This window comes from Diabrotica undecimpunctata, chromosome 1 (assembly GCF_040954645.1).
Source record: "Diabrotica undecimpunctata isolate CICGRU chromosome 1, icDiaUnde3, whole genome shotgun sequence".
Classification (NCBI taxonomy): domain Eukaryota; kingdom Metazoa; phylum Arthropoda; class Insecta; order Coleoptera; family Chrysomelidae; genus Diabrotica; species Diabrotica undecimpunctata.
In genome coordinates this window covers 121,348,248-121,376,205 of record NC_092803.1, presented here as the reverse complement: position 1 = coordinate 121,376,205, position 27,958 = coordinate 121,348,248, and the positions used below count along the sequence as shown (strand labels likewise).

Genomic DNA, 27,958 nt, shown 5'->3' with positions numbered 1-27,958 from the left:
TTAATACGCCGCCTTGGTCGTCCCGCCTGAGTGAGCGCCGGCTGATGTTCCAGGGCAGCACCTTCAGCGAGTAGAGCTCCTGTTGTTACTGTGCTCTTGTGGTTCTTGTTGTTGGGCTGTAGCTGATTGTATGAAAGGGGCTTAACTCCGCAATATCTCAACGAATGCTGGTTGTATTTTTTCTGTTCCATATTTCGGCAATTCATTATGTGATTTGCAGCTGTGGATGATTATCGCTGAGTTACCATGAGCTGTACTATCGGGATGAGGTGTGCTAAACATCGATTTTATTCTTTTTCTTCTTCAAGTGCCATCTCCGCGGCGGAGATCGGCAATCATCATAGCTATTCGGACTTTTGAGACGGCTGCTCTGAAAAGTTCATTTGATGTACATCCGTACCACTCTCTCAGGTTGCGCAGCCATGACATTCTACGCCTCCCTATGCTTCTCTTTCCTTGGATCTTTCCCTGGATAATCAGTTGGAGCAAGGTGTATTTCTCTCCACGTGTAATATGTCCGAGATATTCTAATTTTCTCGTTTTTATTGAATTTTTTCCGGTTTAAGTAATTACTTCCTGCTTATGATTTACAGATCATTAGCGTTCCATGTGACAACTTTAAGTATGTTTAAGAATTTCTTTGGTTAATGACTTGTGTTAGTAAATTTACTATCATACTATCAAAATACATTAATATTTTGTTCATGAGTTTCGAGAACATGTTTTTGAAGTCGTTTGGAATGTTATTTTGAATTAAATATGTCTTTGTTGTTACTGCTGGGTTAAAGATATTTTAAATTTATGAATTTAGTTTTTATATAATAAAATCGAGAAATCAAAAAACAAATGCTAACTCGGATTCGTTGTTATATATCATATTGCATACAAAAAAGTGTTGTAGGTCGTTGATTTTTTTTAAATTCGCGTAAAAATGCTGAAATTTTGAATAAAAAAATTAACTTCCTATAAGTTCCTCATGTCTGAGGTATTTTAAATGTTTATAAGCTAAAATCACAGTACTTTTGTAAACCTATTTTATAATATTTAATAATAATTTTTTAATTAATTTAATATTCAATTTGAAAAAGTAAGCCTTTCTCTTCAATTTAGTGTTTTTGAAATTTATGTAGATCTAATAGTTTACGCAAATAACGTTATAGAGAAAACCTTTCTGGAATAAACAATTTAAAGCTTGCAATAACTGTTAAGTAAAACTTCTTAAAATTTGCATATCTAAATACCCTAAATGTGATATTGTCCCTATTATCACGCGAAATAAAGTTTTTTGTGCATTTTTTGAAAAGTTATTAATAATTTTCAAAAAATCGCTTTTGAAGCTAATTTTGCAACAATTAAGAAACAAATTAACAAAAATAACAAACTCCCATGCTTTTTAAGTAAAATTGTGTTATACTCGTATAATTTTCTGGTCTTCATTTTTAGTAGGTATTTAAAATCAAATAGTCTTACATTGTTTATAAGTAAAAAATTACGTTTAATTTTTTGCATATTTTGTTCATTATATATTGTTCTCACCATATTATTCAAAACCAGTTGTTAGATACTTGGATCAAATAGTGTCACGAAAAAAATTTTTATTTGCTAATTTCTCTGGTCTAGAAGGAAAACCCTGTTGTTCATCCGCTAAACTTATCCTCTGATTCATTAGTTCTCGTATAATTTTAGTTTAATTTTTATAAGTTTATACCTCTGTAGTTTTCTGGCTATTTTATATCTCCTTTTTTAAATAGTAGAATATATATATATATATATATATATATATATATATATATATATATATATATATATATATATATATATATATATATATAACTGTTTTGGATGAGTTGGAGTCAATAAAAGGGCTATTGGTTAACTATTTTTTTAATCTCGAGCTTTCAATTGTGTTTACAATTATTATCAAGAGCTATAAAAGACAAAATATCTTACAAGGTTGAACTAGAAAGAAAAAACAATTTTTGTTAACTTACCAAATAAAAATTAGTTTAGTAAATAAAAATTGCTGCTAATACATAATAATTAATATAAAAATGTCTTAATCTAATAAATGCTTCTCTGAAATTTTTTTTATAATTTTGAAAACATTTTTTTAATACAAAAATAATTGAATTTATAAATAAGTTAAAATAGCAATTTACATTAACTAGGCCATTTGTAACATGTCCAGGGAAATTAATAAAATGTATAGCCATTATATATATATATATATATATATATATATATATATATACATATATATATATATATATATATATATATATATATATATATATATATATATATATATATATATATATAATGGCTATACACCCCAGCGTGGGGTTAAGCGCGAATGCTTTCTAGATCCTATTTCTTGGATGGATCAGTCCCTCTTGTTTATGTTATCTTCTTGACGATATTTCTCCATTTTTTCCTGTCTCTAGTTTTTTCTCTAAATTATCTGACTCCTGCCCTTTGGAGGTCTTCTTCATATTCTTGCAGCCACTTGGTCTTCCCCTTCTCTTTCTTCCTTCTGTATTCCATTCTATCATTGCGTATGTCACTGCTTCATCTCCTGCTTGCCAAATGTGACCTAATTATCTAACTCTGCATTGTTTTATTTTAGTCATGATGTCTTCCTTAAGTTCTTCCCTAATCTCTGCATTTGTTCTGCTTCTATATTCATTTTGAATTGGTGCTGATTGGTCCCATTATGGTTCTCATAATCTTTTTTTTTTCGCTATTCTTAAGTCTTCTTCATCTTTTTTGACCATCGTCATTGTTTCTCCTGCATACAATAATATTGGCCGAATTAAAGTGTTATAAATGTTCGTCTTGTATTTCTTCTAGCATTTCTTTCATTATTTTCCTGTTCTTTGCACTAATAGCAATATCGTCTGCATATGCCATTATTTGACCACCTCTTGTTCTTAGGTTTTCTTTATTTATATTCCGTAGTACATATTCTAATGCTAGATTAAATAGCGTTGTTGATAAGGCATCTCCTTGTTTCATCTCTTTATTTATACTGAATTCCTCTGTCTTTCCTCTTTGTGTCTTTATGCTGATATTTGTAGTTCTCATTAGCATTTCTCTTAATTTTCTGAGTTTATGTGGAATTTTTAATTTTTTAAGTGCTATCATTAATCTTTTCCTTTTAATTGAATCAAAAGCCTGTTTGAAATCTATGAATAACATTTCCAATTTTAATTTATATTCGTTGGCTTTTTCCATTATTTGTTTTATTGTGTGTATTGCATCTATTGTAGATCTTCCTTCTGTGAATCCACATTGGTACTGTCCCACTGTCTTTTTTATGATCTGTGATAACCTCCTTTTTATTATTGATGTCAATATTTTATATACTGTATTTAGTAACGTTATTCCTCTATAATTTTCACAAATTTGTTGGTCTCCCTTTTAATGTATTATGATCTACCCTACCTCCCAGTCCCCTGGCATTTTCTCTTCTTTTCATATATTTTTTAATAGTGCCAGTATCTCTTAGTTTCCTTCCTCCGTATTTTATTAGTTCCATATTAATTCCATCTTTACCAGGAGCTTTTTTGCTTCCCTCTATTACTTCATCATATTCCTCTAATGTTGGTTCTTTTGAAATTTCGATGTCTACTTTATCTACTTCGTCTGCTTCTTCTTCGTGCATCGTTTTCTCCTCGTTATTCATTTCTTCTCCTGGTGTTTTCTCCGTCAAGAGCTCTCTGTAGCAATCTCTCCATATTTGCTTGTAAAGATCTCCATTAATATTACAAATTACCAATATCTTCTTTCATTTGTAAAATAAATTTCTATCCTTTTCTGAAGTGTATTTTATGGATGTAATATGTATAAAAATTACCCATACAAATTCCCACATTGCACCTACTTATTAATGCGCTGTAAGATAAATTTTTCATGTACCATCCGAAAAATTGGTGAAAATTAATAAATATAGTCTCGTATTTCGTATTTGATGTATCGTCATGTAATTGTAATACACAGAAGTGTATTTTGAAATAAATCATCTTAAGATTAATTACGCCAATCTAAATCTCAATCGCAATCGTCCATTAACTATTTTGCAATGTTAAAGTCAGGAATTGTTATTTTTAAAATGTCGCATACAGGATCGGTCTGTAAAAATTACAAGTTCAGTGAACTGTAAAATTAATATTATGTATTGTATAACATATTTTTCAACATATACAAAGTGGACAAAATCAGTCTCAAATGTTAAAAATAAATGAATTAATTCATTAAAATGATATTTAGAGTTTAAAATTGTATTATGTTTAATTTTTACACATTTTAAATTCTTCATGTTAATCAAAGTCTGCTTCTTTTTGCCATCTTTTGCCGTCTTTACCACTCTGGTTGTTGTCATTCGGCTTATATGATCGTGCCATTCTACTCTTCAATATCTTACCCAGTGCTTGATGTTCTCCACCTTGCATTTACGTCATATATTTGTACTTCTAGCTCTGTTCCATATTGTTGTACCTTAAATTTTTCTAATGGTTTTATCTCTGTTGTTTTTTATAGTCTTTTTGTCTTGTCTTTCATTTCTTTCACAATATTTTTATTTCTCCATACTATTTCATTCGGACAACCTGCGGCTCTGTTTGCTCTTTGTACTTGATCTTCCACTTCTGTTTCGAGCTTTCCGCAGCTAGATAATGTAGTGCGTAGATATTTAAACTCCATTACTTGTTCTATTATCTGACCTTCCAGCTCTAATTTACATCTCAGTACATTTGCTGTTATAAGCAAGCATTTTGTCTTTTTTGGGGAAATTACTTTGTCAAATTTTCTGGCCATTGTATTAAATTGGTGCACCATACGTTGTAAATCATCCTCACTTTGAGAGAGTAGTATTGCGTCTTCTGCATAGCATATTATTTTAAGTTGTTTTTCTCCTATTTGGTATCCTTTTTTAATTCTTACTTTTTTTATTATTTCATCCACAATAAGGTTAAAAATATAGGACTCAGGGAATCTCCATGTCTTATCTCTTTGCCAGCATCAATTTGGTTAATTAGTTCTTCTTCTACTTTTACTTTTATTGTGTTGTTCTGGCAGATATTTTCGATCGTTTTGATTATTGCTCGAGGTATCTCTCTTTCGTATAATAAGTGGATAACATCCTTTAATTTGACCCAGTCAAATGCCTTCTTAAGGTCCACGAAACATAGATATACCGGTTTGCTGTATCCTAATGATTTCTCTTGCACTTGCCTTATTATAAATATAGCGTCGGTACATGATCTTCTCGACCTTGTTGTTCTTCTGCTAGTGTTATAATTTCATTCAGTTTATTTATTATTACTTTTCTTGTTAATTTTAGTATTGTGTTTAATAAATTAATTCCTCTGTAATTTTCCGGGTCTGATTTGTTTCCCTTTTTGAAGAGAGGTATTAGGATGCTTGACCTCCATGTGTTTTGTTCTAATATTTTTTGGATTATTTTTAATAGTTTTTGGTCAGATCTGGTCCTCCGTACTTTAAAATTTCGTTCGGTATTCTGACCTCTCCTGGTGATTTCCTATTTTTTGATTTACTTAATACTTCCTTTACCTTTTCCTCCTGAAAATTTATTTCTTAATTTGAGGTCACCTCTGGTGTAGAAAATTAATTGTTCTTTCTACAATAGTTTGATTAATAAATAAACAATAATAATTAAATTATTTCAATTTCCCATCTCACTAAAATAAAGACTATACGATCAGCATGAAATGCCTACTTACTGCCGTATCGTACACCCTTAACTTACTTTGTCTTAGTCTTCTCAAATAGAAACACGTTGGTTGAAACTTCCTCTTTGGTTTCTTAACTAGAAACAAGTAAATCCTTTTCACGCTTCTCAAATAGAAGCAGATTTAAATTAACTTTATTTTTATTAAATAGTTACCTAAGTTAAATTCAGTGTCAGTGCATAAAATATGTAAGTACCTGCTATTACTATTTATACAGAAGAAGTCGACAGTTTTTGTGCCAATATTTCGTAAATACCGGTACGAAAAATTACAGGGTTGCCGGATATACAACTAAACTTTTTTGCTCTATAAATCGCATTTATTTAGTTTTAAAAACAATTAATATGTACAGTTGTGTATTTTAAGAACATTTTGTTTGAACATTTATGTTTTTTATTATCATTCAAAAAGAGTGATTTGTTGCCAATTCCGATACTGCTATTTATTTATGTAAATATTAAAATAAAAATATTTTTACTGGAAATCTTATTTTAATTATTATATTTTTAATTTTACTATTTACTACACTATTAATAATCCGCAATTTTGCGACATATTGGTAGCTGGTCCAACCTCCACCTTGCACATACGTCGTATATCTGTACTTCTAGCTCTGTCCCATAGTGGCTTACCATCAATTTTTCATCTCTGCTCTTTCTAACATCCTTTTTGTCCTCTCTGTGCCAGGTCGCGTTTGTGCCATTATTGTTCTGATGACTGTTTTGTAAATTCTGCCTTTCATTTCTTTCCCGTAATTTTTATTTTTTCATATTGTTTCATTCAGGCAACCTGTGACTCTGTTTGCTCTATTCACTTGATCTTTCACTGCAGTTTCGAGCTTTCCTGGGGTGATTTTGGAGTGGATTGAGTAGCTCTGCGGTTACCACAACCGGTCCCAAGCCCGGTTAAAATATGGAGGGTGATTGGCAAGGTTAGCAACCTACCAATCATAAAAACGATTACTGCTCAAAGAAACAATGCACAGTTAAAAATTGTATTAACAAATTTTTGAAGTATAAAAGCCACCTCTGCATTGTCTTCACATTGATTAAATAAGTGTACGGTTTTAAGCTGTCGTACAGGATACACCGAATTGCAATAATGCAATTACGATGCCACACAGGCGAGTGATATACTCAATGTCGAAACAAACATTAATTTATTTTATAACTTATTATTTATTAAACTTTTCCAACCGTATTAACTATTAACGGATCAACTTGGTTGATTCTTTCACTTTCATTAAAGGTTAATAACTTTATTTTGTTGTTTCGTTTAAAACTGTACAATACGACTTTCGAAACGAATATACCGCAAAAAAACAATAAGTTGATATTTACTTATCATTTTGCCTCCAAATTTAGTTGTGCCGATTTTTAAATGCGGTGAGAAAGAAAACATTAAAAATCATCCAAGTATAGCAGATTTTAGCAAAGCTTTTGATCGTGTTGAGCATCAAATTCTTTTTGGAAAATTGATTTCTACGTTATTTCGTGTTCAGTTTGTTGAATGGATCAGAAATTCGTTGTCAGGTCGTAGTCAAAAATTTAAAGTTGCCGTAACCTGGTTTTATGGGAATGGGAGTATTATTAATAGAAACTTGTGGACATGAGTACTGATTTTCTGGCATTGGCATTGATCTTCCATCCCTTAAGCCAGTTTTGTAATTGGTCTAAATGATTTTGTACTTTTTCTGATGCTACATTAGGGTCGATATCCACTGCCTAGATTCCCGTGTCATCGACAAAAGTAGCTAAGAAGGTATCGGATATAGCAATCGGTGTTATGGTATCATTGCTGATTGGAACGTCTGCTGTAAATATCATATACAAAAATGGGCCTAGAACACTACCTTGAGGTACGCCAGATTGTATGATGTGGTAATTTGACAATTTTGACTTGGAAGTAACGGTCAGTAAGATACGATTTTCGTATAAAGTATAGTTGACATTGAAAAACCTATGACACTTGTATACTACCAGTTGCAACTTAGGGATTGGAAACTATGGCAATAACAAAAAAAATGGCAGAATAATTAAGAGTAACTCAACGGGCCATGGAGAGGGCCATGTTAAATATAAGCCTCAGAGACAAAATTTCTAACACCGAAATACGTCGAATAACTAAAGTAACCGACATCATGGAAAAAATAGCGACATTAAGATGGCAATGGGTAGCACATGTAGCAAGACAAGACACCAACAGATGGTCTCATAAAGTGACATTCTGGAGACCTCGAGAAACAAAAAGAAGCGTGGGAAGATCCAAAAAGAGATGGATAGACGATATAACAGCTGTAGCTGGAAAGCAGTGGATGAGAATTGCAAAAGATAGAAAAGCGTGGAAGCAATTGTAGACTTTCTAAAACTTTCCACATTATTGGGAGCAGGCTTACAGCTCGATATGAATTTGCTTGTGATGGGCGCTTACCAGGTCTCAGAAGCATAGTAACTTGAGCAAATTTCCATTGTATTGTAAAGTAGTGAAGACGTAGTATGCTGTTATATATTATTATTAATAACACCACTGCTTTTCTCGGTAGCTTCTGAAGTAATTCTCCTGTTATCAAATCATAGCCAGGAGCTTTCTTAGGAATAAGCATTTTTATTTCTTGTCGAATCTCTGTCCGAGTAAATGTTGTCAGTGGAAGAGATAGTTGACATGGAGTTTCGAGGTACATTCTTATATCATATTATCAAGATGCTCTGCGAATACTGTTGTTTTTTCTGCGTTTGTGCGGGCCCAGGTCATATCTGTTTTAATTAAAGGTGAATTTGTTATTTTCGGTCGTTTAAATTTTTTTGTAGGTTTCCATATAGAGTGGTCTTCATGTGATAGCAACATAAGGCAACATAAGGCAACATAAAACTGGAAAGAGATATTGTTTGTTTCATGTAATGCTCTATTTAGTCTATGACTTATCCTGTTAAGGTACGTTTTATTAATTGAATTTCCCATTTGTTGCCAAATGCATCGAGCTTTTCTTTTTTCTGCTACAAATTCTCTTAAATGGAGGGGATATTATGGTTTTCTTGCACATTTATGGTCTTTGGCGCTTTGGTATTGCTTCCCATCCTGTTGTTTGTAAAACTGTTGTTAAATAGTTTACTGCTTTCTCTACATCTTAGTTTGTTTCTTTAGTTGTGAGTTTGGGTTGTAGCATGTATAAGTTCTTTAGAACTATCGAATATTTAATGTATAAGATTTATTTGGTACGCCCCTGGCTGTTATGTATAAATTCCTTGCGTAGTGAAATAATGGTCATATTTTACGTTTTAATTCTACAATTTTCAAAGCCAAGCAATGTTAAGGTCCAATTTCCCGTGAAACGCGTCACTGAAAAAAATTCTGATTGGCCCGCTGCGAAAACTGGTCGAGAGGTGAGGAAGGCCAAGAGCCGGTACGACAGAGCGTCAGGTCGAGGTCAAATTAAGTTGGATTTGAAATTTTGACGGGTAAAGAGCTCGGCGTGTAATCTTCAAAAAGCCGGTAAATTTTTATTGTGGAAAGGTGAATTTTAATCAAATGCAAATGTGGCAGTTTTATTGATTTGATCACCGATTTGTTGAATTGTGTCCTATTTGAGAGATCTGAAAAACAACGTCACAACAATTTGAAAGGTCCACATGGTTTCAAGCAAGAACTTGAGAAGCCGAGCTTAGAAGATCACAGTTTCTTTGTCATCCAAAATAATCCGAAGCCCTAATCCAGTGCCCAACTTCCAAAGAATGGTCTATTTGTTTTCCCTGGTCTGTTTGCAGTTTTTTGATTCCAGTTCCAACCCCAAAAACTTTTAAAGGAAATACATCAGCCAGTAATATCAGGTACTTTTTTGTTAAAATTTTTCAAGTAAAAATAAACATTTTTCATTAATAATTGCTTTCATGGCAAGTTGGAAAATTGTAACAAATAAAATTATGTTTTAGGGATTGGCTAATTGTCATATTATCCTTTTTTAAATGCAAATAATTTTACAATTTAATTTATTTATTTATTTCAAAAAGTTAAATGTTTTAATATTTAATTTCGACATACGACAGTTAGCATTATATTCTTCGGAAATTTGGTACATAACCATAAATTTTGAATTGTTTTGTTTGTATTTGAAAGTTGACCTCAATGTAAGCTCCATTGAAAAATCTAGATATTTTCAATTTAATAATAATTTAAATTCTTATAGTGTGCCCAACGTCTAGAGTTTGTAGTAAACCGATAGCACCATTGTAAGTTGTTTTTGCATTTTGTTAATTTTATTTGTATTAACTGTTTATGGTGAAGTAATAATAAATATGTGATGTTTCTCCCTAAACCAAGTATAGTATTATTTCCTTTAAAAAGATTCTAACCCTTTTAATATTTTTTTAGGAAAGAAAAGCCTGATTCTTTCCATCCAGCAGGAAGATTCTTGTAAACGGGGTCCAATTTAAATTGTTTGGGAACCTTCTTGTGTTGTGTTGTCCAGGAAATCCATGTAAGTACTTTTTGATTTTCTTCTTTTGTAGTTGCCCCTTTCCAGTCTATTCACTTACTTACGACCCAGCTCTCCAACCATACCAAGAGTAGCCGTTTGCAAACGTTCCGGTTTGTTTGTTTACCCTATCTCCAGCCCAGTCATTTCTGTTCCCAGTTTTCAACAACCTATAAGTGATGATACCCACTGTGGTAGGCAAATATAATCGCTACAGGATGGTGGTGTTCTCCATATTATGTGTGTGCTTTAAGTTATTATTATTGTGCTGTGGTCTGATGCTAAATCGAAGTTTGACTCTATTGTACTGTGGATGTCAGCTATTCCTTTTGTTAGAGCAAAATCTACCAAATCTGGCGATTTTGTTGGTGTCCGTAGGCCAGTATGTGGATAAGAATTTTAAGTTATTTTGTTGAGTGATATTCATGTGATGTGTTTGGAAGTATCCTGCTACTATGAATTTGGATCCAAGAGTTTGTAGATAATCATGATACTCTTCGCTTGAAATTCAAATATTAAGAAACATTCTGGATATAAGAAACATAGTAACGAAAAAAATATCTTTAGAGAGGAATCTCAACATCCAATCTCCAAATTTTAAAATTTACCGGTAGCAGGTAAAATTTATATTGCGGCAACTTAGAAGGCATACACAAAACTATATATGCATTTGCCCTTGGACATAACTGCCTTATTTCTAAAATAAAAAACCCTAAACTCATTATCGGAACAAAAGAACTTAAACAAAAATCTGTAATAATAAATATGTGATGTTTCTCCCTAAACCAAGTGTAGTATTATTTCCTTTAATATGTAATACTTACAACGCCTTGTTAGTTCAAACGTGAGCTTAATTCGGAAATAAAAATTCGAGAATTAATATCAACCCAGAATGGAAGTGTCTACTGCTACAATAAAAATGGGGTGAAATGAAAAAGAAATGAAATTAAATTTGACGACAAATTTAGCATGTTACATTAATTGTAACATAATCTAAATTTTTATTTTAATCTTTCACTTATTTTGATTATATTCTCCGTATTTAGACCTCATACCTACTCCATTATATTCTATGCCATAGACATATATAAAATATCTACGATGTCTATGCCTGTTCCAAGCTTTGTCAGTTGGTAACTCTTGACTTTTGTCACGTCAGTCTTAGTTCAGTGCAGAAGTAGGGAACCTGTTTTTATGTACATATTTTATCTATAAAAGATATGTTTCTGTCCAAAATTTATTTCATATTTGTAGTTGATTATTTTTTTACATCTTATCCTTGCCATCAGCTACTTTCTTTCAAAAAATTGTTTTTTCTATGAAAAAGAAATCTTTAAAACATATGCAGTTGTTAACACAAGGTTTCTCACTTTAGGTTTTTGGCCTTATTAATTTTTTCTTGTACACCTTTTGGTGGGACGTATCCTAACTATATGGGTGGAATTTCTTGAGCCTCGCGGTACCACACAAGGACTTTCCGTGAAATAAAAGCTGCAGGTACTATTCAGGACTAAATGGCTACCTGAAGATAGATACATACAAGCATCTGTATTCAGCTACATTTGAAGCCAACAACTACGTTTAACAAGCCATCCAACTGCACGAAGCCAACAGTACATTCACCAACGAGCCATAAGTACAATTTTTAAATTTTTGTACGATTCTAGGCAGGATTAGCTTTAATATGTAAATAACACAACAAAATTTTTATGATTTCATGTCTCTTTACATATACTTTATATTCTTTAAGCGTTTCAATGTTAAATAAAATCTTAAAACGCTTCTTGATTATTCTAATCCATTTGATTTGTTTACTTTGTACCAGTTAGTACAAATCAAATAAAAGATATATGCGTTACATATGTATGTAACCTTGTCACAGCAGTACTCGAAGCACCAGTATCAAAAGAAAAATTAATAACGATGGTGCTTATTTCTTTATACAGATTTCTAAAATAAGACCCATTAACATTTACAGTTATTGGATGACTACTACTATTAAAAAACTATGAATTGATTAAAACCTTGAACAGTTTTTTATTATTTCAGCTGCTTGAATATTTTCCTTCATACTGAAAGGTACTATATCACTTTTAAATAAGAAATCACCTTGATGATCTTAATAAATACAATGCTCAAAATATTTAGACGATATAAAATATAGGACAGCATCATCACAAATAGAGAACGTTATTTTATAATAGAGATATACCTTGTTCACTGTGCTCAGTGCCAATTGTCTAGTAAATTTAGAAAATCTTTTTTTGCTACATTGGCTAAATTCTGACTGCGACCGGAAATTACTATACAATCAAGCACACATGCTCGTTACCAATATTAACGCGTTGTTGGATTATAGCCGTCATACATACACGTACACGACTGCTGGAGCCGTCATTTTATAAATGCAGCAGGCATGTCAAAGTTATTTAAAAGGCCCACAGACGATACGATTTGTTGTGCTACCGATCGTTTAATCGGTAAGTTAAGTTGCACTATAGATTGTAAAGACAGATCGTAGAACGTTTGGATTCTAATGAATTAACCCTGTCTTTCCCTATTTCAAAGATAATATCTATCTGGCCAGGGAACGTTCTCTACGAGCTGTTAGCCGGCGTCTGCGAGGTAATTATAAGTCTGTTGCCAGACTTTTCTTTACCTCGATAAAAAGTAGGCCATCACTCAATAATTGCCGGTTCTTGTACTTCTTGTGGCTTGAATAACGTCGTATGCACGTTCAAGCACTAAAGAGCTTTGGAATCGTCTTCACTTCGACGTTTTCTTAGATCGAAGAAATGTTCACTCAGGTACCATCTTTAATGGATCGACACAAATTCTCTCATTCGCTGATAATATCATTATAGTAGACATAATTATAAGAGATGTAGGACAGTGTTTCATAAAGTTTACGAAGGCGGTTTAAGTGAACTAGGACTTGTTGCCTCTCTCTTCAATCCTGATTCCCCGAAGGGAGTGTAGTGGTCATCGTGATATCCTGTATTGTCCGTCTCCAAAGATCTCTGTCTCTAGTCATTTCTTTTTTAACTCTTGAATGTCTTTTGTGTATTTCTTGTAATTTGATTGATCCATCTTGTTCTTCCTCGTGATCTTAGACCTTCTACCTTTCCTTGGATAATAAGTCTTTTCATATTTTCTGTGTCGGTTCTCATTACATGTCCAAAGAATTTTAATAGTTGGAGATGGACTTTGGATAGCCGTTTGCTGACTTTTAGCTCATTTAAAATTATATTATTTGTCATGTGATCGGTCCACGGAATTCGTAACATTCTTCTTCAACAGAACAATTCGATGGCATCTTTCTTCTTTCCGCTTGTGGTAGTGCTTAAGATTCACATCCGTATGTTAGTATTGGAAATATTAAGCAGTTCATCAACCTCATTTTTCGAGTTCGTGAAATTTGAGAGTTCTTCCACATTTTTGCCATCTTTCCTATAGCGACTTTTGGGTCCCCCTCCGCTATAAAAACAACAATCGAACTTTCTGGAGACGAGCCGATGTAAAAATACCAGTTTTGGAGACCATTCGCCGCTCTGTCTAGTCGAGAGGGCCATCGACTTTTCTAGTCTAACGGTATTGGGTATATAACAGGACCTTTTAAAGAAAGCAGTCAGTCAAAAAGAAGCTTGCGCTCGCGTTTAAATTATAACGTCCGTATAGATAAATTATGTAATTATTAGTCAAATAAATTGTTGTACAGTGGTTTAATAAATTGATATAAATTATCGTGTTTTAGTAAATTAAAATAAGAACAATAAATTAGAATTAATAAAGACTTAACAGTGGTGTCAGAAGTAAAATTGTGAAAATGACGACGATTTATGAGCTCACAGTGACGAATTTAAGAAGACATCTCGAGGATAGAGAATTAGCTTCTACCGAAAAAAAGGCTGAGTTAGTCCAACGACTAAAGAACGCTTTACAGGAAGTAGGCTTGGACCTAGAGACTTATATATTTGAAGATGCTGTCCTCTCGTCCACTTCGAAAGTTTCTTCTGATGTAGCCAAAGTTTCTGGTGATGTAGCCAAAGTTTCTGGTGACATCGCATCATTGGAGAACAAAGTTTCTGGCGATATTTCGAAAGTTTCCGGCGACATCGCTTCATTAGAAAACAAAGTTTTTAACGAGATTTCGTCTCTGGAAAGTAAAGTTTCTGCTAACATCTCTAAAGTAACTTCTGAGATGTCCGCCCTCGACGATAGAATATCTTCGTTGAAAAACCAAGATACTGCCGATATGTCGGCCTTCGAAGAAAAGATGAAAGAGATGGAAAGAAAGATGGAAGAAACAGGGACAGTAGAGACAAAAGAAGACGATTCGAAATGTAAGTTGGAAATACGGCCGAAATTTGAAGAAAGTGGAGGTTCTGTTCATGTGAAAGTCCCAACTTTCGACGGACAATCGTCATGGAACAACTACATGAAACAGTTCGAATCAGCTGCACAGCTTAAAAATCGAAGACAAAAGAAAGATGAGGCTCTTCAAGAATATGAGGTAGATATTGCCAGATTAGTACGAAATGCTTATCCAACAGCTCCCGAAGACATGATGGAAAAGTTGGCCGTTCAAACGTTTATTGATGGTCTTCGTGATCATGAAATGCAGAAAACACTACGATTAGCTCGTCACAAGACGCTGGTTGATGTCTTATCCGCCGCCCTCGAATACGAGTCAGCTACGCAGGCCTCTGGCGGGTACAGTAAAGTTAGGACTGTAAAAGAGGAAGGAGATGAAGATAAACTTAACCAGCTCGTTAATATGATGAAAAGCATGACATGCAAGAAAACGAAGACCATAAAATCAAGAAACTCACCATCAGGAAAACCAGAACGAGTCGGCTTTAGGGGGGCACCTGGAACTTTTCCAAATACCCTCTTATACTAATAGCTTCTTTGAAATGTCGTGAAGATAGTGTATATGTAGATGGAGAAATAAATGGTAAAAAGCATACGTTGTTGGTGGATACCGGAGCGACCAGAACCATTATACGCCCGACAGTTATAAACAGCCGTAAGAAACTGTTACCAACGAGGTTGCGACTTCGGACAGCTACGGGTGAAAATGCCAACATTCATGGAGAAATCCAGATACAATTAAGAATTGGAGCAGAAAAGTTTGTCCATACTGTTATAGTTGCTGACATAGATGAGGATGTTATATTAGGAATGAACGTAATGAATACGCATGGATTTCAATTGGATTTTAAGAATAAGGTAATCAAAGTTGGTAACGAGGAGGTATTTCTTCATCCACATGATAACAACACTATGCAAGCAGCCGTTAAAGAAGATACAGTCGTGCCTGCGAGAAGTGAAACAATCATAGTAGCGCGGCTACAGGGAATTGTGGACGGAGGGACACCCGTTATGATGGAGCCTTGGAACCATGACGACGAGGTTGGCCAAGGAATCATAATTGGAAAGGAATTGGTGACTGCGGCTAAAGAAATTCCTGTGAGACTTATCAATGTCAATGACTACCCAGTAACCATCAAGAAAGAGACAAAAGTAGGAACTTGTGTACCTGTGATATCCATAATCCGTCAGACGACAACATCTGATAATTCCAACGACAAATTTGACCAAATGGTTGCAGTTGCTGGACAGTCTCTGAATCAGATTGAGAAAAGGAAATTAAGGGAATTTCTTCGGCAGTATCATGATATTTTCGTACTGAAAGGAGGAAAGACGGGAAGAACTACCATTGTTAAGCATAAAATTGATACTGGTAATGCTAAGCCAATTCGTCAAACAGCTCGACGATTACCACAGGCGAAAAGAGATAAAGCGGAAACGATTGTTCAGGAAATGAAGGAAGACGGGATGATAAAACGTCTTACGAGCCCATGGGTCTCTCCGGTGGTCCTGGTTAAGAAGAAAGACGGAACGACGAGGTTCTGTGTGGATTACCGTTTGCTGAACAACGTCACCAAGAAAGATAGTTATACTCTGCCTCGGATCGACGATACATTGGACACATTGGCTGGAAGTAAATTGTTTTCTACTTTGGATTTGAAGTCTGGATACTCGCAGGTAGAAATGGACCCAGTAGATAAAGAGAAGATAGCCTTCACCACAGGATCTGAAATGTGGCAATTCAACGTTATGCCATTTGGACTCTGTAATGTTCCTGCGACATTTGAGAGGCTTATAGAAAATGTGTTGAGAGGGTTATCTCGGAAAACATGCATGGTTTACCTAGATGACATAATCGTCTTCGGGGACACAACGTTTTTAATCGACTTAAAGCTGCCCAATTGATGTCAAACCCTAAGAAGTGCCAGTTATTGCAAGGTAAAGTCAATTATATGGGTCATATAGTCGGTAAAGAAGGAGTGGCCGTGGATAAGGGAAAAATCGATTCCATTAAGGGGTGGCCAGTACCAACGGACAAACATCAAGTGAAAAGTTTTCTTGGACTATGTACTTACTACCGGAGGTTTATTAAGAAGTTTGCAGATATCGCTAAGCCATTAACGCGACTTACAGAGGAAGCAAGAGATTACCGCTGGGATACAGACTGCCAAAATGACTTTGAGACCTTGAAAAAGCATTTAATAACAGCACCAATTTTAGGGTATCCACTGCCAGAAGGAGAGTTCATCTTAGATACAGATGCAAGTAATGTGGGAATTGGAGGAGTGCTGTCTCAGATTCAAGGAGGACAGGAACGAGTCCTCGGATATTTTAGTAAAGTTCTTTCAAAACCTGAGCGGAATTATTGCATCACGAGAAGAGAACTTCTAGCAGTAGTGAAATCAGTAGAGCACTTCTATCAATACCTCTTTGGCAAAAAGTTTTTAATCCGAACCGACCATGCCGCCTGTCCAATATCAAATCTTCATAATTCATATCCGAAATTGGACAGTATAATTTTATCACCCAGTAGACCGAATGAATCTATTTGTTATTAAATACACACACGTAGTTAATTAGGTTACATACACATTTGGTCAATTATAAATAATAATTTGGACATCAGTCAAAAGTACTGACAAAGTTAAACAATTTACATAAATTAAATACACATATCACGCTAGGTACGCGAAAAATATTGACCCAAATAGAATTTATATAAAACTAATATCTCTTGACTAGAGAAGCATTCAATCAATATTCACTCAACGAACATATAGTCTTCAACGATCAACTTCATCAGTCTCTACTCAAAGTAATCCCGGGTCTACACCCATAGTGTACGTCTCAACAATAAACTCTGCTACTATTATTTGGTGTTTCCATTACAACAGAACGAACATCTTCACTGAGCCAACGAAGGGAATTTGTTCATGGTCCTATCGAGAAACAGAATACTTCAAGGAAGTTTGAGAGAGCCTATACAGTCCACGCAGCAACACCCTCAGTAGCAGAGAGAGACCACTAGACCCGGGAGAACGAGAGCAGTACCAAAGCCAAGAGCCATACTAGAGCCGAGAGCAGTACCAGAGCCGAGAGCAGTACCAAAGCCGAGAGCCATACTAGAGCCGAGAGCGGTACTAGAGCCGAGAGCGGTACCAAAGCCGAGAGCCATACTAGAGCCGAGAGCGGTACCAAAGCCGAGAGCCATACTAGAGCCGAGAGCGGTACCAGAGCCGAGAGCAGTACCAAAGCCGAGAGCCATACTAGAGCCGAGAGCAGTACCAAAGCCGAGAGCCATACTAGAGCCGAGAGCAGTACCAAAGCCGAGAGCCATATTAGAGCCGAGAGCAGTACCAAAGCCGAGAGCCATACTAGCGAAGGATCCTCAACGTCTAAGAACACAAAAAACCGTAAGTTTTTGAATAATTACAAAATCTTCCAACTTTTACAATCTTACAATTTAACAAGTTTTTTTTTTATTACAATTTAACAATTTAGAACAACAATCTCCACTCTATCAATCGTATAATAATGTACTTTAGAATGCATACCATTTAAATAATACAGAGAATTGATAAAACAAAAATAAACGTCATTCACAACTATAATTAACTAAACAGTAATTTTGTATGACAATTTGAAAAAAGAAACGTTCATACATATAGCTTGCTTTTAATTACAATTAAATATTTTATTTCGAAAAATTAAAATAATTACGTAGCAAATAATTTCATTTATTTTGATAACAATATATATATATATATATATATATATATATATATATATATATATATATGTATATATATCATTATAAGAGTGTGTGGATTACATCTTGACCTACCTCAATGCAAAGAATAGCACAGCAGGCAAGGTCAAACTCATATTTCGCTAAATTGCACATTCCGATAGAAAAGAAAGTGTTATAATACAGGTATACTTATTTAATACATAACGTACATTTAGTATTGTCTAATATATTTACCGCTGAATGTAAAAATTTTTTAAAATAATCATGGAGAGTCTATACGTTAAGCAAGCGGAAATAGGAACAGAAATAGTGAAACTCGTTTCAAATACAAAAAAGGATTCCCAATCTCGGAAAAATCAACAATACATCCGGGATAGACAGGAAAAATTAGAAGAATATTGGGCAAAATTTTTAAATAACCACGAAAAGCTGCTAGAAGGGGGTATAACGAAAGAAAAATATTTTGAAACAAAATACTATGATCAGGTATTTAAGACATACATTGAGGGGAAAACCCTGTTGGAAGAATATGGAAGGGTGCTGAAAAGAGGAAAAGCACCGAAAGTAAAGGAGATACAGATAAGAAAACAAAGAATCGAGGAATTATTACGGCCAGAAAATGAACAAGACTTGCAGGAGGATGAAGAATTGCAGTCAGAGTTAAGAGAATACATGGAAAAGGTGAATACACTAATGATTGAAGCAGCAGTAAATGAGGAACTGGACGCTACAGATATTGGAGAAGTAGAGAGAATAAATCATCTAAAGAGGAAAGTCAGGGAAGTTTTAAAGAAAATAAGGCCAGGAATGCAACGGCCAGAAAGCACACAGAGGAGGGACGGTGTGACATTGCCGCAGGTAAAAATCCCTGTGTATGAAGGCAGATATGAAACGTGGAGAACTTTCCACGATCTGTTTACTAAAGTAATACATGAAAACGACCAGTTATCAAACGCAGAAAAAATGCAGTACCTAAAAACTCAAGTAAGAGGGGAAGCCAACAGAATGATACAACACTTAAACATATCCGAGGCCAACTACGAAGTGGCCTGGAACATGCTAAAAGATAGGTATGAGAACCCAAGGATGATATTGTTTAAATTAATAGACAGGATGCTACTAGCGCAGGAAGTAAAGGAATCTTCTGCTAGAGCATTGAAATCACTACATGACACCTTCCACGAAAGTCTGGAAGCCATAGGAGGGTTAGGAACAGACACGGAAGCGTGGAGCCCATTGATAGCCCGAATTATCATAACGAAATGGGACAATGAAACTAGGAGGCTGTACGAAAACCACATTGGAGACAGTAGAGAGATACCGACGTACAAATCGACACAAACATTCTTACAACGAAGATTTCAGACACTGGAACTGCTGGAGTCAGAAAAAAGACAAGAGAAGCAAGGAGGATCTCTTAGGAAACCAAGAACACATTGCGTGATATGCAACGGAGATCACGGAGTACCGAACTGCAGAGAATTTCAGGAACTCAATGTAAGAGACCGGAACAGGATGATAAAAGAAAAAGGATTGTGTACAAACTGCCTAGCACATAAAAAAGAAAAACAATGTTATTCACAATATAGGTGCAGACACTGTGGCGGAGACCACCACCATATGTTGCATTATGAAAAAGGAAACACAAGCAACAAAAGAAACTCCAATGAAACGAAACGAGAACAAACACAAGAAAGAAATGGAAGAGATTCAAACAATAGAAGAAACGGGTACCAAGCTGATAGGTACAGAGGAGGAAATAATAATCCATACAACGCCAGAGAACAAAATAACGGAAGGCGAGAAAATACACAAGATACCAATGGGCCTAGGAATAGCAACGACCAGCAAAGAGGGCAGAATTCAGTAAACTGTGCAAGCCATAAGGAAGGTGAAGCATTACTAGCGACAGCTGTGGTACGCATAAGAGATGCGAAAGGAGATTCACACATAATGAGAGCACTAATCGACCAAGGGTCACAATGCGCATTTATAACGGAACAAGCTGCGACGACGCTAGGAACAACAAGGAAGCCCATACAGGCGACCATATCCGGGATAGGCTCGTCAGGAGAAAAAACAGCCAACTGGAGTATGAAACTTTTAATCGAAACTCATTACGAAAGTGACTTCGAGATGGAAATAGAAGCACTAGTACTACCGAAGATAACAAGGAATTTACCGGAAAAGGATATAATTCTACCGGACTATAACGAGAAAAATGCAATACTGGCAGATCCAAGATATTACAAGGTAGGGAAGATAGACTTACTACTAGGAGTAAAAGAATACAGTTACATATTGACAGAAGGGATGCACAGAATAAGTAATGGACTCCTGAGTCAAAACACCAAACTAGGATGGATAGTTTCGGGAATAGCACGAGAAAGGGAGAATATAAAAGCAGAAGTATGCTGTATGATATCAAGACAAGAAATGGACGTACAAATAAAGAACTTCTGGGAATTAGAAGAAGTAAATCAGGATACAAGTTTCTCAGTGGAAGAACAAGAATGTGAAGAACTGTATCGACAGACTGTAAAAAGGAATGAAGAAGGGAGATACGAAGTAAAAATTCCGTTTAGGGAAGACGTCGCAAAGTTAGGAGAATCTAAACAGCAAGCATTCGCCAGATTGATGCAACTAGAAAGGAAGTTTGCAAAAGACAAACAGTTAGAAGCGAATTACAGACAATTCATGGAAGATTATGAAAACCAAGGTCATATGGTTATAGCAGAAAACCAGGGAGATGGGTACTACTTACCTCATCATCCAGTGAGAAAAGAGGACAGTACTACAACGAAAATAAGAGCCGTGTTTGACGCATCAAGCAAAAGCTCATCGGCAGTAAGCCTGAATGATATTATGCACACAGGGCCGAAATTACAACAAGACTTGACAAATATACTATTACGATGGAGATCCAATAAGGTAGCATACTCAGCGGATCTGGAAAAAATGTTTAGACAAATCAGAATGGCAGAAGAAGACCAAAAATATTAAAAAATTTTGTGGAGAAAGGACACAAAGGACCACATACAAGAGTATAACTTAACGACGGTGACATACGGCACGGCCGCAGCACCCCTTTTAGCGTTAAGAACAATACAACAATTACAAGAAGACGAAGGAGCGAGGTTCCCGTTGGCATCGAAAATTGTAAAAGAAAACATGTATGTAGACGATATACTAGGAGGAGCTGAGACAGTACAGGAAGCAGAAACAGCCCAAAAGGAATTAATACAACTGTTCAGAAAAGGAGGTTTCACTCTTAGAAAATGGTTGAGCAACGAAGAAAAAATAATGGAGAACGTACCGGAGGATATGAGGAACGTAGACTCGAAGGCATTCAAACAAGAAGAAGTACGGAAAACGTTAGGAATACACTGGTCACCTAAAGAGGATATAATCACATTCAAAATAGGGATAACGACGGCAAAGAAAATAACGAAAAGACACGTACTGTCAGAAGTAGCAAAACTATACGACCCACTGGGATGGATAGCACCTGTAGTAATTCAGGCGAAAATGTTCATACAGGAATTATGGGAGCAAAAGACCAGTTGGGATAAAGAATTAACTAGCAACCAACAAAGCAGGTGGAATACATACCAGGCGCAATTAGTAAATCTGGAGAAAATAACATTGCCCAGGTGGAACAACTTAAGCAAGATAAACAGAGTAGAACTGCATGGATTTGCAGATGCGTCTATGAAAGGATATGGAGCGGTAATCTACTCAAGGGTATTAGGCCCAGAAATTAAAACGAATCTAATGATAGCAAAATCGAAAGTCGCACCATTGAAAGGGAAAACGACGTTACCGAGGCTCGAGCTGTGTGCCGCGGTACTACTAGCAAATTTAATGAAGAAAACCCTACAAGCATTGAACAGGGAAAACATTGAGGTATATGCATGGTCGGACTCAACGATAACCCTGGCTTGGATAAGGGGATCATCAAAAAGGTGGAAAATGTTCGTCGCCAACAGAGTAGAGGAAATAAGACGCGTTATAGGACCGAAAAATTGGCATAAGGTAGATGTTTATTGTTGTAGTGGACTGTATTCATTGAAATTAATTAATAGTCTAAAATACTGCATTTATTTATGAATTTGCACAAAAATATGAAAACAATAACAAATAGTTCTATGCTTCTCAACGGCTGGTGATGGAATGTCATTCTGTCATCTGTCGTCTGTACCGACTAGCTGGCTGGCTGAGCAGCAGTGGCGGACCGTTCAAATACAAAATGGGTTGTCGTCGACATACTCCCGGCCTTGAAAGATCCTGAATCTTTCAATTTAATGGAAGGAGAGGACATATTTTGGAGAATGACCTCGTGATGATACCTTCTTGAGTCTTTATTTTTGCAACTCTAGCGGTATTCTGCGATCCGTCATGTATGTGAGTTATTCTGCCTAGTTTCCACTTTGCTGGTGGCAGACAGTCATCTTTGATAAGGACTAAAGTTCCTTCTACTAATTCTCCCTTGGATATTTGCCACTTAGAACGTCTCTGTAGCTCGACGACGTATTCGGAAGACCATCTCTTCCAGAAACTTTGGAAAATTTGTTGGATGCGTTGAAATCTATTGAGTCGTTGTGGAATCTCTTGGAGTAGATCTGGTTCTGGAGCTAGCGTTGGCATTCTACCGATGAGGAAATGAGCGGGACAGAGTGGTGTTAAATCATTAGGATCAGGACTAATAGGACACAAAGGTCTGGAGTTGAGTACTGCTTCTATTTGTGATAGTATTGTTGCAAACTCCTCAAATGTAAGATTTGTATTTTTAAGTGAACGTTTTAAGTGAAATTTACAAGATTTTACTCCGGATTCCCAGAGTCCCCCGAAATGTGGAGAATATGGCGGAATTAAATGCCATTCAATACCCTCATGTGTACATGAATCTTGTATGTGTGCATTGTTAATTTTTAAAAATCTTTTAAGTTCAGACATGGCACCTACGAAGTTTCTACCATTATCTGAGTACAATTTGGCTGGCTTTCCTCTACGAGCGATAAAGCGGCGCAAGGCAAGCATGAATGTTTGAGTGCTCAAATCGGTTACGAGCTCAAGATGAATCGCCTTTGTAGCAAAACATATGAATAATGAAATATAGCATTTATTTAATTTGGCACCTCTGCCCTTATTTTTATACAAAAACGGACCGGCGTAGTCAATACCAGTGATGGCAAAGGGAAATGTGTATAGTAATCGGTCACGTGGTAAATCACCCATGATTGGTTGTATAGGTTAAATCGTAAACAAGTAGTACATTGTTTAACAGTCAACCTAGATAGGTTTCTGCCTGATATAGGCCAATATGTCTCCCGAATAGTAGATAGAAGCAGCTGAGGGCCTGCATGATATAGACGCAGGTGTTCATGACGGAAAAATAATATCGTGAAATGATGTTTTGAATCCAAGACAATGGGATGTTTTTTGTCATATAGAAAATCCGAGTTAGCCAAGCGACCACCAACACGTATTAAACCATCCTGGTCAATAAATGGGTTTAAAGAGAAGAGCTTGCTGTTGGAACTAACGCTTTTTTGTTTTGACAGCTGATCATACTCTTCGCGAAAAGAGTGTAGTTGTATGATCTTCAATAAATAACGACGAGCGTCATTAATATTGGTTAATGTTAGAGAGCCACACTCTCTAAGAATTTTGGGTGTTAATAAATTATTTTTAAATCTAAGGATGTATGCAAATGCGCGCAGTAAACGCGAATATTGTGAAAAGGCCTTGAATGGAAACCATTGTTCTTGCTGAGAATAGGAAACAAAATTGAGAATAGTTTGAGATTTTATTTCGGGTAGAATGTCTACCTTTGGATTTAAAAGGGGCCAAAATTCTTCCCTTAAAGACAACCATGACGGACCGTCCCACCATAGTGAAGAATTTAGTATTTGAGAAGGAGATAATCCCCTTGATAGATGGTCTGCAGGATTATCTTGTGTGGGTACATACTTCCATGTATAGGACTTTGTTAAGACCTGAATTTCGGAGACTCTGTTAGCTACGAAGGTTTGAAGATTGTTAGGAGAAGTATTGATCCAAGCAAGGGTTATTGTGGAATCTGACCATAAATAACATTTATTGAGGTCTACATTAATGGATTCAATTACCTTAGTTAAAAGACGTGAAAGTAATACAGCTGCGCAAAGCTCTAGGCGTGGAATGCTTAGAGTTTTGATAGGGGCAACCTTTGATTTAGCACATAGAATTTTAACCGAGATATTTCCCTTGTCATCAGTACTTCTTAAATAGATACAAGCACCGTAGGCTTGTTGTGATGCGTCCGAAAAACCGTGTATTTCTATATCTTTAGCATTATTGCACACTGCATGACGTGGTATACTTAATTGTTTCAGATTGGCAAGATCATTTTTCAATCTATTCCAAGTATTTAGTGATGAACCGCTTAATTTTTCATCCCAATTCAGTTTTTCAGTCCATAGCCTTTGCATTAGAATCTTCGCAAGTATGATACAAGGACCTACTAAGCCTAGTGGATCGTATATTCTTGCAATTAAAGAAAGAACATCTCTTTTGGTACAAGTTTCCTTGTAATTGTTATATTGTACATTGTATAATAGTGAATCACGTTGGGATGACCAAATAAGTCCTAAAGTTTTTGTGACTCCATCTTTAGAGAGGTTTAGAATTCCAAAGGAATCATCTTGATTATTTACCCTTTCTAAAACTCTTGGGTCATTTGAAATCCATTTTCTGAGTGGAAAACAACCTGTAAGTAAAATACGTGAGACTTCACGGCAAATGTTCGAAGCTTCAGTAATAGTATCCGCACCGGTTAACAAGTCATCTACGTAGAAATCCTGACGTAATATCTTCGCGATTTCTGGTTGCGACAATTGGCATTCGTTAGCTAACTCGAAAAGGCATCGGATAGCAAGAAAACTAGCTGATGCTTGGCCATAAGTAACCGTATTTAAAGCAAAATGTTGTAATGGATCTGAAGGACTTTCCCTCCAGACTATTTTTTGAAGACTGCGTTGGCTGGGATGAATTAACACCTGCCTGTACATTTTGGTTACGTCTGAGCTTATGATGAATTTGTGTTTTCTGAATCGGATGAGAATTGAGAATAGATCTTGTTGTATACTGGGTCCGACGCATTGAATATTGTTTAATGATAACCCGTTGCTTGTTGGTGAAGATGCGTCAAACACGACACGAAGTTTTGTTGTAAGACTGTCCTCCTTTAGGACACCATGATGTGGCATTTAGTAGTCGACAGTAGAGTTTTCAGAGATATCTGCTAACGACATGTGGTTTAGCTCCTGATATTCGCGCATGAATTGTATATATTGTTCGCGAAGAGGATTGTTTTGTGCTAATCTTTTTTCTAGATGATGAAATCTTCTTTCAGCTTGTATCCTTGAATCACCCAACACATGCGGATATTGTTTTAATGGCATCATAACTATGAATCTACCATTTGGATCACGTGTAGTAGTTTTTTGAAAATTGTCCTCGCACAATTGCTCTTCTTCAGATAGATGAGGAATATTTGGCAATTCCTCTACTTCCCAAAATTGCTGAAGAAGTTTAGTTAGTTCCAGATTTGTGCTAAGATTGCAAGATATTGTATTGTGGGGAACCGATCCCAGCGGGCCAGAAATTATCCACCCAAATATTGTTTCTGTTAAAATAGGACCTTGATCTAAAGATATGCGACCTTTACAAATCAAATGCCAAAAAATATCTGCGCCGATAAGAATGTCAATAGATCCAGCATTGCCAAAATTAGGATCTGCTAACCGAATTGTATTAGGAATGTTTATAGCGCTTACATCAATGTTTGTATGAGGCAGAATATTTGTTATTTTTGGCAATACAAAACAGTTGATTATTTTTACAAATTTATTATTAGATGTGCAAATCTCCAACTGACATTGACCTGTAATAGTTGATAGTTTGTTGCCTATGCCCAAAAGATTTAAGCTGACATCTTGTGGTTTGATTCCTAGTTTGTTACACATGTTTGTTGTGATAAATGAAGATTGAGACCCGCAATCCAATAGTGCACGAGCCCTTTGCATTTTACCATTCATATCTTTAACACTTAAGATTGCTGTTGAGAGAAAAACATAGCCTGTATCAGAACAAGAAAGCATGCTGTTACCACAAAATGTATTGTTACTTGTTACTGGATTTATTGGCTCACTTGTACTTTGTGATGGATTTGTATTAATACTGCTATTGGATATATTCGAATTTCTATTGAACGTGCCCGAATTATTTTGGCTTATAATGATGCTCCTATCATTTGTATTATTGTGTAAAAGTGAGTTGTGACGTGCTTTGCACTTGCGACATGGCCCGAGTTTGCACTGTTTATTGGAGTGACCCGATCGCAAGCAGTTTGTACACAATGATTTTGATCTAATAAAATTCCACCTTTCGTTTATTGGATAATTTAAAAATGTTTCGCAAGTGTAAATGCTATGGTCGCCTTGACAAGAGACGCATGTATAGTTTGTTTTTGTTGCTAAGAATCCCCTAGTCGTCCTGTTCTCCTTACTTTTATTTTTTGTTTCAATGTTCATTTCAATTGCCTCTAGAAAATCTGCTCTTGATTTTAAAAATCCTTTTAGATCGGATAAAGTTGGTAGTTCCGTTTGAGTAGCAATATGCTTTTCCCATTCCCTAATAGTAGTTTCGTCTAGTTTTGATGTTATAATGAATATAAGTAAGGCATCCCATTGTTCACACGGCTGATTTAATTGTTGAAGTGACTTTAAATGTTTTAAAAAATCATCTACTAATTTACGAAATTTTACAAAAGATTCCTTGTGAATAGATTCCAATGAAAATAAAGCTTTAATATGATTGTGTATTAAGAGTTTTTTATTATTGTATCGATCACATACAGAGTCCCATGCCAAATTGTACCCGTCTGCGGAAAATTCGATAGGTTTTATGACTGCGGCGGCATTTCCTTGTAATGATGCCCGAAGATAATGATACTTCTGAATATTTGTAATACTATCATTTGTATGAATGAGTGACTCAAAAGTGTCTCGAAATTCTAGCCAAAATTCGTATGTGCCGTCGAACTTTGGAATTTGTATTGTTGGCAGTTTTACACCTTGTAAACGATAAGCCCCGTCAGAAATAGAAGTGTTATTGCTTGTATGCTCGCTTGTCACCGACTTTTTATCATCAATATCTGAAATGAATTTATTTAACAATGCTTTGGCATTAGCCGATAGTGAATAAAAATGTTTTCAAGTTCTTCCCTTATCACAAAGTGTGGTTCGGGATCGTCTGCCAATTCTTCTATTTCTGATTGGATAATTTTAATTTCTAAAAATGTATTTTCTAGTTTATTTATTCTGTCGCTTAGTTCGATTTTTTCAACATCATGTAATTCTAATTTGCATTTAATAGACTCTAGAAATTTGGAGAAAATTGTAAATGAAGCCTTATGACCAGCGCGTTTTCTAATTAATCTTTTTAAGTGTTCGTCCGACATTGTTTATTAATCAAATAGATTCGAATTGAATTTAAATAGATATATAGATTGTAAATAGTTTTATGCAACTTACACAAACAAAAACAGTATAAATAGGTATAGGAATCAGA

General features: G+C 35.4%; 1 long non-coding RNA gene across 1 annotated transcript in view; it reads left to right on the top strand.

The window, feature by feature from the left end:
• The first annotated feature begins 9,201 nt into the window (after positions 1 to 9,201).
• Positions 9,202 to 27,958, top strand: part of LOC140431263 (uncharacterized) — a 37,066-nt gene continuing 18,309 nt past the window's right edge. Inside the window, exons 1-2 of the long non-coding RNA XR_011949647.1 lie at positions 9,202 to 9,574; positions 10,116 to 10,221. This is a non-coding gene — a long non-coding RNA (uncharacterized lncRNA). The remainder of the gene's footprint in view (positions 9,575 to 10,115; positions 10,222 to 27,958) is intronic.